Here is a 16777-nt window from a genome sequence, read left to right as displayed (position 1 = left end):
CAACTTTGTTATGTGAACTCACCACTTGGCGAAAAAAAATTAAGAATTGACTCAGACTTGAGAGTGGTTGGGGCTTTTGAATCATTTTATCTCATTATTGTATTCTAGATGTTGGTATTTGAGATTCTGAAGTTAAACTAGATATGGTGAAATATATTTCTCAAATCCATAGCTCTTGAATTTCTGTAAAAGGAAACATTTAGGATTGTTTCTTTATTTCTTCCTTGCTGTATACATTCCTCGGCCATTCTTCATATTTAAAAGTTCTGGTCAGAATTTCCTTGCTGTATCTATATATCCATTCCTTATATGATAGTTTTGTTAAGAAGGTAAAAGACTGGGTAGCAGACCACAATATTATTTAATGGTTTACAGGGAAGAAAGAGATGGATTATTTTTATGAAGAGCCATTTTCTTCTCATTATCAGAATTTGATATCTTGCTTTCCACCAAATATACATTAGAAGCCTAACTTTATTCAAATTGGAGGGGGGAAATATCACTGAAAGCAATATCTGGTGAATAAATTGTCACCATTCCCACAATAAACCTAGGGTTTTATGATGGAGGATGAAGACTCCTGTTTAAGATTTCTATCCATCATCCGTCTAACTTTTTGGAAAACGATGGATGTTTGTTGGCACTGAAGTCTAAGAGATTTATGATACAGTGTCTGTCTGCTTTTCTCCATTGTCGCCACTCTGACCAAGGGTCCCACCATTATGCATGATTTTAGCGATGCACAATCTCTCTTGCAGAACTCTTGGTGTCTTTGATAATGGATTATTGACTGCTGATTTGGGTACAAGTGTTTAAGGAGTGGATAAAATTGCATTCAGGTGTCTGTATGAACAATGCTTCTCACATTTAGAGATTGGCCTCTTGAACTGCTGTTAACTTCATGACCAATAAACAAATAGACAAACTCAATGTTTGTTCCTTTTCATTTATGACAAATAATTTTGATTGGTATTTAATGTGAAAAGAACAGGAAGGATAAAATTGGGATAAACCTGGAATATATAATTTGTCGCATAGTTATCTTTAATAATGTATTTTAATTTTAAATAAATTTTTGATTGGTATTCTATGTGAAAGAACAGGAAAGATAAAATTTTAATACATCTGGAATATATAATTTGTTGCTTAAATATCTTAAATACAGGTATTATAATTTTAGATATTAAAATTGTTTTTTTTAATTTTTTTTAAAAAGTACTTGTAAATCATACTCTGTTATGAGGTAAAAGCTGTCTTGTTCTTCAAAAGTAAAAAGAGAAGTGTCCTTGATGGGAATATTTCAGTACAGTTCACTAATGAAATCAAGCATGTTGTGTGATTAAGAATGACATTGATGATCATAGACTAATTACTATAGTCTGCCTGTTTGACAGGCGTTAAATGGGACATCAATAGTGATGTGCATCACTCTGTTACTCTGCCCCTCACTCATGCAGGGAGGTAATGTCATTTATTGTGCTGCCTTAAGCCCGGTTTACACGCTCTGCTTTTGCAGCTGCTTTGAAGCAGAGCTGCAAAAGAAGAGCGTGTAAACAGGGGTTTTGCACTGCAGGCATGCAAGCAGACAGAATAGAACTTGCCCTATTTCAGTCTGCAAAGCAGACGTAACTGACCATTCTGATATGAAACTATATGGCTTTAAAGTGTAAGCATTTATCTCTGTGCTGCAGAGTAAAATGCAGACCAAAAATGCAGCTGCAAAAGCAGAACGTGTAAACCGGGCTTTACCTGTCCCCTGTGAGCTCTTTATCCTGTGTTCCAGGAGCTGTTTGGTCGCCCTCTCCATGTTAGATTGTATCTGTTTAATTGGCCCTTAATGGTTGAATTGTCATAAGTTCAAGGTCACTTGATAAGCTCTCGGAAGTTTTCATTTTTAATTTAAGATAAATTTCAAGTTAAAGTCATTTTTATGCCCCCTTAATCAAGGATTTAAGGGTATGCCCTGTCTGTCCTTCTGTCTGTCTTTTTGTCCACAAAAACTTTAACCTTGCTCATACTTACTTTTGACTGGGTGGAAACAGACAGATGGACAGGACAAAAACTAGATCAACACCCCCCCCCCCCCCCCAAATTTTCTATTACAGGGGCATGAAAATTAAAACGTGAACAAAAATTCATAAACTGATACATAATGGTGAGAAATTTTCAAATTTGACAATTTTTTTCTAGTACCTTGAATTTCCTTGTGACCATGACCTTGCTATTTTCTGTTTTGTGTTTACCTCATATTTCAAAGTAACTATTCGATTTATTTTTATGAAAACTCATAAATATTGATGGAAACTTTTCAATTGTCTATTTTCTAATCCTGACCTTCCCTTTGACTTTGACTTAACTATTCTGGCTCTGTTTTGGATAATTAAGCTTAGTAATTTCAAAGTAACAAAGAATTTTTTTGATCAAAACATACAGTGAAAGATATTGATAGCAGCTAGTTTTCGACTGTTTCATAATTTTCTGACTTTGACAGATGTCATAATTAAATAAAAACGGTACAGATTTGTTTGCAAGTGTGATAGGCCTAGGGTGAAATAACCCTGTATATCAATTAAGAAGATGTATCTGCACTTATTTGGGTTATTCCTATCATCAGAATTCTTAAGTAGGTCAAAGATTCCTCTGTAATTTTGTGTTTCCTGTCAGTCTGAAAAATGTTACAAGAGGATGCATTTCTATAATACTCTCAAAAGATTTAGGAAACTTACAAACTCTTTCATCCTAATACCTCAGATATTGTACCCCAGAAAGTACACAACATTAAGGCATAGTTTGCAACATCCAAAAAGAAGGTCTGAAGATTAACTTAACTTTCCAGGATCCGTAGCTCAGAGGTGCTGGTTACCACTGAGTCATTATAATCTTGTTTTAAGGTGGCTGTGCATCATTTTAATGTCCCATAACTGTTGTGATTTTGATGTTGTCTGAATGATAAAGGTGACAATGAATCCCTACAGATGTATCAATATTCATAAATAATGCAGCCGATTATCTTTGAAATGACATAATGCAACGAATGGTTATTGATAGCAATGGAGAGGAATTTATTGGTAGTACAATGTCAGAAGTCATCTTTGTTTTTCATTGATTCTGTTAAATAAGGGTTTTATTATACAGTGATAGCGTAGACTGATTTGGCTTTCTCGACTGTTTTGATGCTTGTAATGTAAATCTTGGATCGCAATACATAATTCATGGTTATAAAAGGTCATCTTTTTTGCACCAAAAGGGTAAGGTTGTGACCTACGTTGGAGCAGAAGGTTATCTGATCATGTAACATCAGTCATAACAGCATCAGCAACATTGACAATTTTTCCTAAAAGGCATATTTGTTACCTCTGAGGTCAATTAGCATGTACTCAAAGGACAAGTTCATATTTTATCAGCTAGTGATTGTCACTCAGAGAAAGAGAGGCCTTTTGATGAAAAATATTAAAGAAATTTGTTTAGTTTCTGATTTTTTTTTGTAGTTAGTCTGCAAAGACAATAATCTCCAAGCTATTTTGGAACAGATTTATTATGTAGGTGACAATTTACTGTTAACCAACTTTTATTCGCGTGCGAGAAATTTTCGCGAAGTTCGCGATAGTATCGTCATCGCGAATATTTCTCGCCGCGAACCGGTACTTGAAGTCTCTTTGTCTATTTACAACAGATCGAAAAAGGCCTTATCATGAAAATTAATCATCGCCAACTAGTTTACCCCTGGTAAATCGCGAAATAAAGTTGTCGCGAATAATAGTTGGTTTACAGTAACTCCATGATATGTAACCCTTTTACAAGTTAGGGCACCACAAAGCAGAGCATCCCCTTGCCACGGAGCATTTTATAAAATCAGGAAGCAATTTTAGGTCACCTGAGTAAACTCAGGTGACCTATTGCTATCTGTTTTCGTCCGTCGTCGTCCATCGTGCAGTAACATTTGAACATTTTCAGCTTCTTCTCTGCAACCACTGAACCAAATTTGGCACAAAGCATCTATGGGTGAAGGGGAACAAAAATTGTGAATTTCATGATCCCTGCCCCCCTGGGGCCTGAGGAGTTAATTAAAATTAATGCAATCTTTAAAAATCTTCTTCTTTACTCATGGACATCAAGCAGTCAAACTTTTTGCAAGATTGTAATCAGCAAGGGTGCCTCTACCAAAATTGTGAAATTCATGGCCCTGGGGTCAGGGATTCTAGTGCTAGGGCGGGGCTAAATAAGTAGGTAGTGAAAATGCATTATTTCTTTGAAAATCTTCTTCTCTGCTTCTGGGTATTAAATAAACCAACTAAGTACATAGTTATAATGAGCAAGAGTGCCTCTACCAAAATTGTGAATTTTATGGCCCCAGGGTCAGGGGTTCTGGTGTTAGGGCGGGGCTCTATTGATTATATAGTGAAAATACATGAATTCTTTGAAAATCTTCTTCTCTGCTCCTGGGTATTAAATAAACTAACTGAGTACATAGTTATGATGAGCAAGAGTGCTTCTACCAAATTTGTGAATTTTATGGCCCCAGGGTCAGGGGTTCTTGTTTTAGGGTGGGGCTCTAATGATTATATAGTGGAATGCATGAATTCTTTGAACATCTTATCCTTTGCTCCTGGTTAATATACTAATGATCTAATTACATATTTAAGGTCAGGATTTATTTTATTTTCAGTTTTGCAAACCCTCCGCTCAAGGTTTTGAATTTTCAGAAAAAAATAAAACAATTTTTTTCTTTCCGATGTCAAATTTGAGTCGGGATCGAGATTTCAAATTTACGAACTCGCACTTCCGGTTTTAAGATGAAACGGCGGGTAGGCCTAAATAAAGCTAGATCTGAGAAGATAGCTTGGTTTAGTGTAAAATTCATCGATACGAGTGCCATTCAAAACGTTTCACCTGTTCAAAGGACAAATAAAATGCTGACGACTTTGTTGCACAATGACATGCTGGTGAGATAATTATGTATTCGTTTCAAAAGTATATGTCTGTAAATTATTTTCCTCCCCCAGGTTTTAAACTGCCCGTGGTAGCTATTGCATATTGCCAGCGACATTATTATACCCCACGCAACTAGTTGCGGGAGGTATAATGTTTTTGACCCGTCCGTCAGTCAGTCAGTCAGTCCGTCAGTCAGTCCTCTTTTTTTGTCAGCGCAACTCGTCATAAACCGCTGCACAGAATTTCGTCAAACTTTGCAGGTATTTAGGACACAATGTGTAGATGTGCATATTACCAGGAAATTCCAATTCCTTTATTTTTTCCGGGAATTTCCGCACTTTTTAACTTAGGCATTTGGCCATACCTTGAATATAGAGATGAACAGTTTGTCAGTGGAACTCCTCATAAACCGCTGCACAGAATTTCGTCAAACTTTGCAGGTATTTAGGACACAATGTGTAGATGTGCATATTACCAGGAAATTCCGATTCCATTATTTTTTCCGGGAATTTCCGCACTTTTTAACTTAGGCATTTGGCCATACCTTGAATATAGAGACGAACAGTTTGTCAGCGCAACTGCTCATAAACCGCTGCACAGAATTTCGTCAAACTTTGCAGGTATTTAGGACACAATGTGTAGATGTGCATATTACCAGGAAATTCCGATTCCATTATTTTTTCCGGGAATTTCCGCACTTTTTAACTTAGGCATTTGGCCATACCTTGAATATAGAGATGAACAGTTTGTCAGCGCAACTGCTCATAAACCGCTGCACAGAATTTCGTCAAACTTTGCAGGTATTTAGGACACAATGTGTAGATGTGCATATTACCAGGAAATTCCGATTCCATTATTTTTTCCGGGAATTTCCGCACTTTTTAACTTAGGCATTTGGCCATACCTTGAATATAGAGATGAACAGTTTGTCAGCGCAACTGCTCATAAACCGCTGCACAGAATTTCGTCAAACTTTGCAGGTATTTAGGACACAATGTGTAGATGTGCATATTACCAGGAAATTCCGATTCCATTATTTTTTCCGGGAATTTCCGCACTTTTTAACTTAGGCATTTGGCCATACCTTGAATATAGAGATGAACAGTTTGTCAGCGCAACTGCTCATAAACCGCTGCACAGAATTTCGTCAAACTTTGCAGGTATTTAGGACACAATGCGTAGATGTGCATATTACCAGGAAATTCCGATTCCATTATTTTTTCCGGGAATTTCCGCACTTTTTAACTTAGGCATTTGGCCATACCTTGAATATAGAGATGAACAGTTTGTCAGCGCAACTGCTCATAAACCGCTGCACAGAATTTCGTCAAACTTTGCAGGTATTTAGGACACAATGTGTAGATGTGCATATTACCAGGAAATTCCGATTCCATTATTTTTTTCGGGAATTTCCTTTTTAACTTAGGCATTTGGCCATACCTTGAATATAGAGATGAACAGTTTGTCAGCGCAACTCCTCATAAACCGCTGCACAGAATTTCATCAAACTTTGTAGATATTTAGGACACAATATGTAGATGTGCATATTACCAGGAAATTCCGATTCCTTTATTTTTCCGGGAATTTCCACACTTTCCAACTTAGACTTTTTGGCCATATTTAGAATATAGAGATGAACAGTTTGTTAGCACCACTCCTCTTAAACTGTTGTACATAGTTTCTTTTATCCCAAAGAGTTTTGCCTATTATTCAAGAAAATTTCTCCCCCCCCCCCCCCCCCACCACTTCAAATTAATGTTTGGATTTGTATAATGCCTAGAAATTTTGATTCCGTTATTTATCTAGAAACTTCATTCCACATTTAAATGTCCTCATATGTAAGACATTTTGATGTGAAGATTTTTTTGCAATTATTGCCCTTTTTGATCTATACTATGTATTTAAAGTGCACTGTGCCTTTCATTATGTGTTTCACCGTCAAGTTTTGGGGGAGCGTGGGGTATGTGAGCTAGCTCACTTTTTCTTTCATTTAGGTCTCTGTTATAGCTTACAGTCTAAGCATCATTCTTCAGAAATGGGTTGCTTATGCATCAGATGTAATGAATAAAACTATGGGAGAAGTTAAGTCCATTTGAGGAAGAAATAAACAATAACCTGAAGAAATTAAAAAAAATTCAACTATTAAAAGGCAAGAATATACAAATATATACAGGCATGTAGTATCATTTGTATCAGCCAGAAAAATTATTTAAAATGTTCACCCTACTCCCCAATACTGGACCGTCTGTTTTATGATAGGAATTATAATTTTAGGCATCAAGTAAATTTTAGAACAAAGTCTACACATTCACCTAACACATATTAAAAAAATGAAGATATATTGAAAGACTCTTAAAGAATTGATTTTTTAAAATATATTTTGACCAACATCACAAAATTTATATAACTGGCCCAAACTACCCAAACTGGCAGATGATGAAATAAGCAATTAAATGTTCTACTTTCCTATTTGTAAGCATTATGTGTCCAGTGGTAAGGAGCCTATTAGAATAGCATAAAAAAAGAATGTACAAATGTTAATAATTGATTTATCAAAAATTTTTTTTTATTTCCTTCTCCTTCGGGACTTTTTTATTCTCATGTTCATAACTAAACCTAAACATAAAAAAAATGCTGGCCTTATAATGAAGAAAGGGGCCTCTTTCAAAATAGATAATTTCAGGGCCGCTGGGTCGGGGTACCAGGGGGGTACTTTGACTAAAAATAAATTAATGCTTTGAAATCTGCCCTTTGATAAGCAATGGTGCCTCCTTCAAAATTTGTGAATTTCATGGCTTTTGGATTAAAACATGAACCAAATACAATCACTGGAAAGTTGTTACATGATACTCAGGTGACCTATAAGGCCCGTGGGCCTCTTGTTATTGAATATACTGATGCAAATAATTCCACTTCTGTTATGCACACAAGAACAAACTAATCCACTCAGGTACCCACACACAAAAGACCATCACTGTATCCCCTCTAACTCTGTTTCGAGAGGATAATGAAAAGGCTACTGCATTAGTTCGCCTATTGTACTGAATATATTTGAAGGACAATGTCCTAATACATGTGTGTCTGTTCATTAATTTGTGTCTTATTTAATTAACATGTATAAATGTTGGCAGATCTCAAAATATGCCAGATTTTATGGTGTTTCGGGGTCAAGGAAAAATGGAAGTATTTTACATTATGGAGATAAGGCAATTACTTTATGTAATGGTTTATGATAAGGGGCTGTGCAAAAAAGAATTCATGAAAGATTGTAAATTAATTTGGTTGAAGTCTGTCATTCATCAAGATTATTAACCTAGAGAATTACATGGGGATCTGGATTTTTAGCTTACCTGAGCCAAGGGCTCACTGAGAGTTTTCTGAAACTGTCGCAATTGTAAAGGGATTCAACTTCCTTCAAAAGAAGCTACAGGGCCACACTGCTTTACATGGAAAGATAGATAAGAAATGGAAAATGTGGAAGGGAATTTAAAATTCTTATTCTCAAGAGCCACTGAGTTGAAAGATGAAGCTTAAGCATGTTAAAGTATCAGTCACATTATCCAGCGATGGGATATACGATGAGAAACCGATGCATTTTTTTATGAAAATGGCGTGGTCGCCCGCCGGACACTACTAGTAATCGGACGGTGACTGAGGCCATTTTGCGAATCGGTGGGGTAGTTAAAAATCAGCGATGTCTCCACCGATGCCCCACATCGCTCCTCATCGGCAACCCATCATTTACACATCTTTCAAGGAATGACCGATGTTTGGCTGAGCATCGTCAAATGTCTGTTGAATCCAAGATCATTGGAGGGTTGACTGGTGGGCAACAGACATTGGCCGATCATTGATCAATGTTCGACCAGATATTGGCCCATAGTCGACCGACGTACAAACGATGTTCACCAATGTATGAGCGATGTTATATACATCGGCCAATTAACCTGGAACATCGTTTTATGATAAGTAATGCATCTCTGGACCTTTATAAGTCCGGCCGGCAACCAAGCCATTTTGATCAAAAAACGCATTGTTTGCCCATCGTACACCCAATCCCTTGCTAATGTGACTGATACTTTAAGGACTACTAGACTGATGTGGATCGATGTTGAGGGATCGCTCACACCACGGATTACCAGCGATTACCACCGGTCTACGGCCACCGGCCGGGAAATGTGACCTAAGCATAAGTGAAAGCTTCCTGGCACAGTGTAAAATTAAAATGTCTTCCAAGTCCTGACCCACAGAAGTAGGATGGGGCCACTATAGGTGATCAAAGTTTTATATAGGTAAATCACAGGATAAATCTTCTTGTCAAGAACAACAAAGGCATGTTCATTTTTATTTTAATATATGGGCCAGCAGCCATAAGAAGTGTATACCCTACAATTTTAATCAAAAGTAGAGTTACAGGGATCACTCTGGACTATAAACGTTTTTTACATGGGAATTAAATAAGAAAAATTATCAGAAATATTTTTTTCAGAGACAACAATGTCATGGAATTTATGCTGGAAACATCCACAGATTATAGTGCAGATTCAAATGTGTTCAAATCATGACCTTCCAGAAGCCATGATATGGGAGCATCCTCAGTGTACTAGATTGAAGTTTATTCAAACCATGACCCCCCAGGGTGGGGTTTCATTGGATGATACAACTGTTACTATGAACGATCAAAGTTTTACATTCGGAATATGTATATAGGAAAAAAAAAATCCGCTGACAAAGAACAAAAGGCCCATTGTAATTCAGCTGAGTATTGTGGCCTATGGGCCTCTTGTTCGAGATTTTGTTAAAAAAAATTTTAAGCTCATACTTTAATTACTGACCTATCATAAGCAACAAAACTTTTATATTTCTGAATGTCATATTTTGGCAAACATCAATCCAGCAACCCTGTTGTTGGCCATTTTTTTGAGAATCCTCCAAACAATCTTAAAACCTCTAGACTTTTATTATAAATTGTCACCATGTCGGCAAAGGACACCCTCTTTTTCAAACCTTGTGTGGTACACAGCTATTTTTGAAACCTGACAATTTTAATACCAGGTATCAAGTCAAGTCAATCAATCACAGGGGCCCTGTCAGCTGGAAGAATAGATGAGAGAAGGGGTGTTCCTCAGGAAGGATTCATATTTAATCAACATTTGTCTTGTACCATTGCTGCAGTCTTTCAAACCTATTCTGGCATTTCCTATATATTTTTGAGTCCCTTGTTCAAGGAGGGGGGAATGTTATTACACTTGTAAATGTAATCCTTTTTTCTAGATGCCAATGCAATGAATGAATAATTATTGCTATCAAACTTCTATCTCTTCACCTTAAATTTATTATGTGCTATGAAGATTATGTAATATTTTTGTTAGGTCATTGTGCTGTTGTAAGTAAGTGAGGGAAGTATAATAAAAAATCTCTGGTTTCTTTTATATATAAAAGACCTAATTTTCTTTGATCGTGCACTTTTAGAGCAAAAACTGCATATCAAATTTTCAGGTATTTAATTTTTTAAGAAATTAATAAATGAAATTCATAAGGTGAAAATCCTTTAAAACTTTAAGATCAATCATTTGCTCCCTGGTTGCATGTCAGATATCATTATAGACTGAGATTATGAGGACAGAACTTTCAAAGACCTAAATCCTTCTCTCATCCAGTTAATGAACTCAAGTGCCAGAAATAAATCACAATGAAACATTTAATCAGAGGACCACAAAATTTAAAGATAGTTACAATGTAATTTTTTTTGGAAATTAAAGGAAAATATTTATTTTTTATTTTTATTCTTACTCCCAATGCACCCTGTAGCCGTTGACTCACATTTTTTACTCAGATGGTGACTCTTCAGTTCCTGAAATGTCTTTCAGTTTTTTACTTATGCGTAGATACGCGACACAGAGTCTTTGTTGTTGGACTTGAGCAATATCAGGAAGCTGTCACGGGGGACTATTGACACAAGATTGTATATAGGAGCGGTTATCTTCACACAAAACTCAGATGAAAGGTCCAGGCAGCAGCATGCAATTATTCTCTTTAAAAATATCATATGATTTATAGAGTCATTTAAAAGATTTAATGCCCAATCTGCTCCTACCCAGGATGAGTGGCGCCTTCAACCCATCAATGTCATCTCTCAAATTGACTGTCTCAGACAGATTTTTTCTCCATTTTCAATAATGTTTCCATGATTCATTTGACTAAACATCCCATAATTCATTTGGTCAAAGGCCAGGGAATGTCCCATAATTTGTTAGCTGGAAGATGTTTTTCTCCCCCTTTGCTTGGTTTGTGTGAAATTCAGTCTCAATTCTTCAATTTTTTAGCATGTATTTTTAGCACAAATTTGCATCTGTCGTTATTGGTAAATATATTTTCAATGTACTTTTTTTTATTGCGAAAGTTGTAAATATGCAATATAATACAAAGAAACCTGACTCTTTTTTTCAGTCTTTTCACAAGTTTATTTTAAGCATGAAATTATTCATTGTTATTCAATAACTTTAACATAAAAAATGTTAATAGGTACATAGGTGTGAATTATGTGATTCTTATTTCATTATGAATAAAAAGTATAGATGAATAATGTTGGAGTATACCCTGTATCTCAGTGCAGTTAAATTAGGAAAACTATAATCTTGTAGTAGCAGGTCTTACCTGCAAAGTTTTTTTACCATGTGTTTTTTTAAGACCAAGTGACATCAAGTTTGCCACTAAATTAGAACCTTCCCAAAAGATGTAGAATGCAGAAAACCTAAACAGAGAGCACATGACAATTTTGAGAGCTAAAATAACAGAGGTCTTCCATTAATGTTCAAGCCTACAAATCTACAATTTCTGATACATTGTAGAAGAGAAAGTCACATAACTTTCATCTGCATATCTGGATATGGTGTTTATGTCTCAATCCAAACTGATTTGGTATGAAAGAGCATGTTCAGAGGAAGATTAATTTGTTAATCAAGGGTGGTGCCTAACAAATAAGTTTATATCACAAGGTTTTCATCTATTTCATTTAAGTTCTTGGCCAGTTTTTATACAAAGTTGTTTACAATTTTTTATGTTTAACAGATAAATACAGATGGCTCACGACATGTTTGACCTGTTGATTGGAGATGCTTACCGCTTCTTGGCACCTGATCCTACGTCTGTTTTTTGGTTCTGTTTGAGTTTTGTTTTTTCTACTGAATTAAGGTTCATAAACCCTCTGCTCACTCATATAAAATTTTTCTTTAACTTTTATGATTTTCCAAAGGAAATGTATAATGTTGAATAAAATACAAACATTTATAGCATGGCTTGCAGGGCAAAATTTGACAAAAAAGGCACCTCAACTTGACAAATTTATAAGGGAATGATAGACATTTGTGTCATTAAGAGTTATCTCTCTTATCAGAGTATCAATGTACCTTAAGTAATAAGATTAATCTTTGTTTGTTATCTTCACCTTTACACGTTTTACATTGAAAATAATATGATTGATTGTATATTGTTTTAACGTCCCTCTCGAGAATTTTTCACTCATATGGAGATGCCACCTGACTTGCTGGCGTAGAGCAGCAAATTTGTCCTATACTCGGCACTAAGGGCCATTGAAAAGAGAGGGGTCTTTTTCGTGCCAGTACCTACTGCGACACGGGACCTCGGTTTCTATACGGTCTCATCCGAAGGACCGATCTCCACGTCCCAAAATGGGATTCGAACCTATAAGGATTAACTCCTTACTTCTCGACTCTAGAGCAGACACTCTAACCATTGGGTCATGCTGGCGAACATTGAATAAAATATCCAACAATCCCCTTCTTATTTAAAGCATTCCCAAATTGAAAACATTACATCATGCTGAAAATGTTGAAAACTTTATTGTTTTCAAAATTGAATATGCATGAAAGTTACACCATTGATTTATTGCAATGAATCAGATATGACTAATATATTGTACTCAGGGGTACAATTTGATAGTTAATAAATAAAAGTAAACAAATATATAATATGCCATTTTATGTTGTCATAAATTGGTTTACAGAATATAATCTGTGTATTTTATGACTGAAAATTGCTCTGGGTATAGACAATAGGGCTGAGATTGTTGAGAAAATAATTATCCTGTTGTTTTTTATGAAATCTGTAAACCCCAAGGATTCCTCCTTAAAGTCACATCATAAATAAAAATTCGTTTTTTCTCAAGATCAGAAGATACCACTAAAATTTAAAAAATTTTCTTTGGTGTTTTCAAGTGATTATATGAACTAATTTCAATTCTGAAGAATGTCTGACATTTTGAAGGCTGCTTTTGTGTGCTAAGAAGACATATTTTTACTGTTTTTAACAATGATGGTATCTGCCCTAATTATATTTGTCAGATACAATAAAGCCCCAAGTCCCAAAAAACACAATATCCACTTTGCATGCCCAATGATCAAAGACTCCAGTCTTTGGGAGATCTTTGATAAGGAAATCTACAACCTGTCAAAATATAAGGCTTAGATCTGGTCGGATTCAAAATGCATGGGATTTCAAAAATCAAAAGACCAGTGAGGAGCCATTAAACAATTAGACTGTCAGTTGATGTAAGTGATGAGCCTTGGATTACTTTTAATTTGCTGCTTTTCATATGCTGTCAGAGACAGTGTGATATAGATTGGAAAGCCATTCAGCCAGAAAATGGTGATCTATTGGGCTCTCCAGGCCCTGAATAGAGCCTATTTTAAAGTTCTTTTAATCATGTTAATTAGTGATGATTAAAAGTGTTAAATCTGGTGACACCTGCATTATGCCTGACTCTTTCAACATTTCAATAAATAGGAAAAAATATTACAAGCATGCAGACATTTTTTTTTCTTTCTGATATATACACTAGTAGGGAAGTCAAAAGACATCAAGTTTTCTCAACATTATAATTTGAGATTTGTTCTTTAAGTATTCAGTACAATGTCTTCATGTGAGTCTGCTAGTGGAATGAATGAGGGAATGAAGATGGAGATTAACTGTGATGAATTAGAAGGTAGGTCAGAATATCATACCATTACAGTGATTGGTGAATTCAAGAGTCCTCTGACTCTTGCTGCCACCTTTGAATTTAATTATGGGTCAGAGTCATTTTTCATAAAACTTAAAATTCACTTTTCCATTTGCCATATCATGATAAGGAGCACACAGTAGGTGTGACCAGTAGGCAGGGATGCTAACTCCTCCATGACACCTGATCCCACCTCAAATGTTTTAGAGGGTTATGTTTGCTCTGCTTAAAATTTATACTCTTTCAGTGGATGTTTGATCTTATTAAGATAATTACTTTTCATTATCATCACATTTCATTGTACCAATTGATACAATTCTTTACCCTGCATTTTGTTGTATTTTGTTGAACTGGATAAATAAGAAACCTTAGTTGGGAAGAAGAAAGACCATCTTAATTGTTAAAATTCAAGCAATCTCAATTTAGGCCCTGTGTTAGAGAAGACAAATATGTTTAATGTGAAAGGGCAACCTTAAAATTGTATCTTATTAATCATTTGAAAATCATGGAATGGATCAGATCTTTAAAGAATTTGATAAATATTTTTGTTATTTCCATCATGTTTGATGTGTTTATATATTAGTCCTCAAATTTAATGTCCAAAATGGTTCTATTTTATTAAACAGAAGTTTCACATTTGTCACTAGCTAATTCTGTGGTCAAGCTCTTAAGACACATACTAAGAGCTCAAAGTTCAAATGAAAATGCGGTATTGCCTGCATCTGAAAATATTTTTTAAATAATGATTTCAAACATTTAGAACACTACACACAATCAGGTTTTCATGTTTTCTATTATGCTTTTGTTGGTTGTCTAATTTCTATTCTAATAATTTTTTTGGATTTGTGACTCCCTTTACTGACTTCCTATATATAAAACCTTGCCTTTTTACTTGTGCATAATGTGATAGTTGCATACAGGAAACAATTATACCTAAACAAATCCATCATTTTTCTAGTGCCTAATATTTTTCTAGTGCCTAATGTACAGTTGGTTATCTGGTGTTTTCCATACATAATTCTTACATATAAATTTACAAACACTGAAGCATGTAATAATTTCAATTGAATAACCTTGCTGCTTATGTAAATACAACATATTTCAATGTATTCCTAACCTCAGTCAACAAAAGGACTGAGTGAGACACTTGTCTTGACCTTTAAAGCATATCAAAGAATTAGATTCTGATTCATCTATGAATTAAGTTTCATGACTCTGCCTCAGTTTTAAAAAAAACAATCACTTAATGGATGGTGTGGATAGCACCTAAGATGATAATAGTCTGTAATGAGTACAAATTTGCAAATCTAAATAGAAAGAAGGAGCCAGCAAGTTGCATTCTAAGCCTCCAAGGCTTTACAGGCCTTTGATTTTCAAAGTTACTTTGTTGTCTAAATGTTGCAACAAATCCTTACAATATCACTTTTTAGGGACCTCTTGCATTGATGTATATGGATTTTTGTAATCACTGTATCTTTTCACCATATCTCCAAATATAACAAATGGTTCCAGAAGTGTCTAAAAAGTCAAATTTCAAAAGCTCTGTCAATATTCTGAGACAGGCCTATGGAGATCCTGAGGCTTTCTTTTAGGGCCATAAATCAGGGCTAATGTGATGGACACCATTTGATCAAGTGATTTCAGGGTAATTTATGTTCATTTTGTCATGTTTTGTTCTCTTGCCAACCTGATAAGAATTAATTGATTTTTACACCAGGCTTGTTGTTAAATAACACTTTATATGCTCAGAAAAACATGATGGAATTTTTTTATTTTTTAACAATGTACAATCACTGAATATTGACAAGTCTATGATGCTTGTAAGAAAAAAAAATTATGTTCTGAAGTTCCGATCAGCATTGGGTCCATGTACTGGGTGACAGGAAAGTGGGAATTAATCTTTTGGAATATTGACAATTGTTGGAGATCTAACCTCGTATATGGACCAGGAGTCCATGTTCTAGGTGACTGAGAAGACTGGAGATGTCTTTACTTGTTGACTAAAATTCATTGATTTTGAAGTCGGCCTGTCAGTGTACTGTCAACACGAGTTTTGAATAATCCAGTAGGCTTTAACATAGATCTCCCCAAGGTGTGACTATTTACACTGCTCTGACATACATGTATTACAATTATTGTATGTTTAGATTTGACTGTCATTTCTACATGAATCCTCAAAATCTGTTCAATGTCTGTTAAGATAAGCTAAGATTATTGATTAGGGTATAATCCTTTTTCATTAGGTGGGAGTATACAATTTAATTTTGCCCTTTGGAGACATTTTTATGCCCCCTTGTTCTCCATGATGTTTCTCTGTTGACTGTCAAAGCTTCATCTTCTTAAAGTTTCTGAATCAATTTTTATTTACCAATGTTCTTTCATGTACATCTCACCTTTCTGATGCTGGGATGGAGGATGAACTAAGGTGTTCCTATTTAGAAAATAATGAAATCTTTTTAAGAGAAAATCATTAAATGAATCAAGGCATACAAGAGCTATAAAGAAAGTTCATAGTTTACATGTACATACATCAATAACATATTCATTATTTGAATACAGTATGTTAAAAAAGCTATTATGGTCAAGTACTATTTAATGGCTTTTTCTTCTGTAAGTTTAGAAATTTCTGTTAAGCCACTGAAAAGCATTATATTTTAGGAGAAAATATTGAAATCTCATTAGTACCTGGTAACTCATTGTTGATTTAAATTCAGTTAAATTCAGTTAAATTAAGAATATCATTAGGAATCAAAAAGAAGAGTTTGAGATTGCTAGGTTTGACTGCATGTAAAACTGGATAACTTTGTCATGGTATGAATTTCACTA

General features: G+C 35.0%; 1 protein-coding gene across 1 annotated transcript in view; it reads left to right on the top strand.

The window, feature by feature from the left end:
- Positions 1 to 16777, top strand: part of LOC134231357 (protein tiptop-like) — a 49669-nt gene that overhangs the window by 3061 nt on the left and 29831 nt on the right. The gene's annotated exons all lie outside the window — the stretch shown is intronic.

The sequence above is a fragment of the Saccostrea cucullata genome, unplaced genomic scaffold (assembly GCF_032062105.1).
Source record: "Saccostrea cucullata isolate Sc308-1 unplaced genomic scaffold, CSIRO_AGI_Scuc_v1 ctg104, whole genome shotgun sequence".
Classification (NCBI taxonomy): domain Eukaryota; kingdom Metazoa; phylum Mollusca; class Bivalvia; order Ostreida; family Ostreidae; genus Saccostrea; species Saccostrea cuccullata.
Note: the sequence above shows the minus strand (reverse complement) of the source record. Positions and strands in the feature narration are given on the sequence as shown.